The sequence below is a fragment of the Octodon degus genome, unplaced genomic scaffold (genome assembly GCF_000260255.1).
Source record: "Octodon degus isolate 3935 unplaced genomic scaffold, OctDeg1.0 scaffold00001, whole genome shotgun sequence".
NCBI classification, from domain to species: domain Eukaryota; kingdom Metazoa; phylum Chordata; class Mammalia; order Rodentia; family Octodontidae; genus Octodon; species Octodon degus.
The window spans coordinates 36,849,049-36,853,792 of NW_004524577.1; positions in this window are offsets into that span (position 1 = coordinate 36,849,049).

Consider the following 4,744-nt stretch of genomic DNA (forward strand, 5'->3'; position numbering starts at 1 on the left):
TTTTTTGACAGAGTTTAGTCAGTTGTGGACGATTGTGATAATTTAATGGCCTATGTCCCTGCTCCATTTGCTTAGCCTCTCCACTCTGTAAAAACTTTTATCAATCAAAATTAAAGGACTCAAGGGGCCAGGGAGATAGCTCAGGAGAATAAGTGCTTGCCTGGCAAACACAAGGGCCTGAGTTCAATCCCCAGTTCCACAAAAACAAAAAAAACAAAATTAAAGGACTCAACTAGCTCCCTAAATTACGTTGCAGAAAACAGTAGTTCTCTTCTTGCCTTCCGAGATACCCCCTCCTCAGAGGTAACCACGGCCATCCCTTCTAGCTACTTGTTTTCCTGTTTATCTCTCTGTGTTTTTAACATGCAGCATTGCTGTATCTTGATCATTTCATTCCAGGCATTCTCTGCTGTCTTTCCACGACAGCTGAAGACGACTTAGCCTTTTTCCCTCCATCTCTTCCACCCAAACCTCTCCTACCTGCTTCTAGAGTTAAGTTGTAACTGTATGCAAGGAATCAACGTTTCCACGAGTATGGCCACCATTCGTAGTTAATCCACGAAATCAATTATTATTTTCCTTGAAGTCAGTGTTCCTAGTGTTGTGTTGTATCATGTTTCTAAACGTCGCGATGCAGCCCTGCTCCTCAGGAACAGAGCTAAAGTCACTGTTTAGACGTGGAAGGCTTTTTCCCTAATCCCTACATACACAGCAGGCATGTGTACGTTCATCAAGACCACCCCTAGGTTACGAAATTCCCTTTCACGTATTAGTGTCTAGTGCCCAAGAATCTGCCAATGGATCAAGGAAGGAGCAACTTCATCCATGCACTGGCATTGCTGGGCCTGCCAGTGTCCTTCTTTGTTCACATGTGAAACTTGTTGGATGCTTTTAATACAGGGTTAGCAATGAAACCAACCTCAGAATACTCTGTGGAATGTGCTTGTGCGGTCTTTTCCACTTATATACTAGTTCTACTCTCAACAACTGCGGTTAGTCAAATTTCTGTTACCATAACAAAATACGTGAGATAATTAATTTATAAAGATGAAAGGTTTAATTGGAGAGCACCTCGTGGAACAAACTGATGAAAAGCAAAAAAGGAAGAGGAAGCGGCTTGAAGGTCATACTCCCCATAACCGAAGGACCTCCTTTTACACCCCATCTCCTGAAGTTTGCATCATCTCCCAATAGTGCTACTTGGGACCCCAGACCTTTTTAACACATGGGAGGGACATTCAATATACACATGACAGCAAATGTGCTATCCCATGAAGCATTTCTGTGGCCACCTTCTGACAATCTGCTTAACTTCTCACTGACTCCCATCAAACCTTTCTTCCCAATTTCTCTGTTGGGAGATGAAAAATTTGTTTTGCTAAAGGTTGTCATTGGTTGAAATCTGTGGGATCCCTCGGCCAGCGCATACTTCAGGGCCTTTCTAACAGAAGGGATCTAAATAAATAGATATTCATCAAGTTAGTGTGCAGAAAAAGCAACATTATAACTAACAAAAAATTGAATACCTCAGTTTATTTCCAGAATTCACAGTAGTATAAAACAAAGTGACTACGTAAAAAAACATGTTATCTTATTTGGACATACTGTGATTTTAATTTTTATGATTTTTTGGAAAGGTTTTTTTTTTTTCCTTCTATTTTTCAAAATCAGCCTCTTAAGAAATGTTAGATGACTTAAACTTTCAGAAATAATCTGATCTCTAACCCCAGGGAAAGCTCCCCACCACGCATGGCTTCCCTTCAGAGTACTCACTGGCAGTTGTTGGCAGAATCAGACCACGACACTGCTGGCCTCGGGGTTTGCGGCACAGCTGGGGCCTCCACGGCACCTGGGCCCCTTCACATGCACAGCTAGTTTGCAGCAATAGCCTGCTGGCTAAAAAGGTGGCTTTGGGGAAATCAAAGTCAAGTTTACATTTTGTCAATTAAGAAAGGAGTTGTGTGCGGAAACTTATGTGGCAAAAAGTAAGAATACAACCACACTCGTGCATATGTTTATGTAACTCACACCATGTCATTTGTGGAAATTAAATACATAGGTATTTTTAGATAAACACCTCTGTTTAGGTACACAGCTGCACCACTTTTGTTCATGCTGGTCTTTCTATGTTTTATATACACATGATGTAAAAATTATTCCATTGAAGTCTATTATCAAGAGACTGGGTGTGGTGGCATGTGCCTGTAATCCCAGCGCTTGGGAGGCTGAAAACAGGAGGATCACTGAGTCTGATCTGTGTAGTGAGACCCTGCAGACCCTGCACCAAACAAACAAACAAACAAACAAACAAATAAGATCTATTATCAAGCTGTGTGTTCAGTTCAGTTTGAGCAGTTCAGTGGGAATTATCGGGGGGACACTATTGTCCCGAAGGTCCCAAGAGTTTAAGAAAACAATGCAAAGAGCAGAGACCTGAGCTAAGGACAGACTATGAGGAAGAAGGAAGAAGTACACTGCCACAGAAAAGCCTTTGTTCACGAGCGGTGCCGCAATCGGTTCTAGCAAGAGCACCCTTGACATTCACGTCAGTCCCTACAAGGAAACAACCAGGCTGCCTCCACAGAGAGAAAAACAGGATTTCTCCGTTAAATTACCACTATGACTTTGTTTGAGGGAAGCAACAGCAGAGAGGATATGTAATTAAAAAATGAACTATATTATAAATAAAAGTGCTCATCAAACAATCTTGAACAAAAACTGAAGTTGAAATGCTCACACTTCCTGATTTCAAATGTTACTACAAAGACAACAGTGACCAAAATAGTGCATACTGGAAGAAGCTTGGACAGAGATGAAAGGAATGAGTCGAGGACCCAGACACGAATCTTTACTTTTAGTATTTGGGTTGCTGAAGCAAACACTAAATCTTCACATTTAGAGTCAGTTGATTTTTGAGAAGCTTGCTAAGAAAATTTATTGGGGAAAGAATAGTATTTTTCATAAATTGATTTGAAATAATTATCAAGCTACATCCCAAAGAATGAGGCTCGATCCCTCCCTCAGAGTGTATAGAAAAATAACTCGAAATGGATCAAAGCCCTAAGTGTAAAGCTAACACTACAAAAGTCTTAGAAGAAACCATGGTACTGGTTTTGGCTGTGCTTTCTCGGACATGGTAGCAAAAGCGCAGAAGTAAGAAACAAGCAAGTGATAAATGGGACCACATTAAGGTTAAAAGCCTTTGTGTCTCACAGAGCACTCTCAGGAAATTGAAAAGATAGCCTTGCTAAGAGTGATCTAGCATATGTAAAGAATTCCTGAAACTCAATAATAAAAGGACAAAAAAGAATCTGGGAAATAGATAAAGGATTCAAATAGATATTTTTCCAAAGAAGATATACTAGTGGCCAATAAGCAAATGAGAAAGGCCTGTTGTGATTAACCATCAGGCAAGGACAAGTCAAAGCCACGGCAGGGTATGGTGATAACCCCAGCAATCTGAGAGGTTGAGACAGAGGATCACAAGTGTGAGTCCAACCTGGGCAACTTAGAAATTTAGTGAGACCCTGTCTGAAAATTTAAAAAAAGAAAGAAAGAAAAAGAAAATTAGGGCTGGGGTTGGAGCTCAGTGTGAAGGCTTGTGTTCAATCCCCAGTAACACACACACACACACACACACACACACACACACACACAGAGACATACACACGCACAACTTTCATCTCCACTATAATGGTTTTATTATAAAAAGACTGGTAATAACAAGTATTGGTCAAATTATGGAGAAATTGCTGATGGAAAATGTAAGTTATGCAGCCACTTTGAGAAAGTTTGGCAGGTCTTCAAAATATTTAAAGGCTCAGAAAGTCTATTCCCAGGCGTATCTCCAAGAGAATTGGTAGCCCATCTCCGCATAGAACTTGTTTCGTGAATGTGCATAGCAGCCTTATTCCTAATAGTCTAAAGGTGAAAACAACACACATGCACACCAACCAGTGAGTGATAAACCATAAAATACGGTAGATCCATGCAAAGACATACCCTTTATCCACCAAACTGAATGAAAGGCTGATTTATGCTGAAATATGGATGATCCTGGAAAATATGCTAAGTGAAAGAAGCCAGACACAGATGGAAAATATTTTATGATTAATTTTTATGAAATACTCAGAATAGACAAATCCAGAAAGTAGATTAGTGGTTGTTAGAGTTTAAGCCAAGGAAGAATGGGAATGACCCCTTAAAGATAACAGATTTTCTTTTTGGTGTGACGTAAATACTGTAAAATTTTGTATTGTGGTGGTTATACAAATCTGTGAATATGCTAAAACTATTCAATTATATAGGTGAATTATACAGTATACTCACTGTAGCTCTCTGAAGCTGTTACAAAAATACACAGACAAAATTCATTTTTTTAAGAACACATGGAAACATCCCCATATATATTAAACATGGCAGGAAAGGGCGTAAGGGGGTGAGACACAGGGATAAGAATAAATAAGTAAAAGAACTGAAAACAGGGCCCGGGAGATAGGTCAGTGGAATAAGTGCTTCCCTGGCAAGTGCAAGGGCCTGAGTTCTATCCCTGGTTCCAAAAAAAGAAGAAAAGAAGAACTGAAAACAATATTGAGAGGGGCATTGAATAGTCTACTAATAGTGGACCATGAAAGCTGGTTATTCTTTCAAATATCTAAGTCACTCACATCTTCTAAAAAAAGAAAAAGCCCCCTAATAGGCCAGGCATCATGGCATATGCCTGTCACCCCAGCACTCAGGAGGC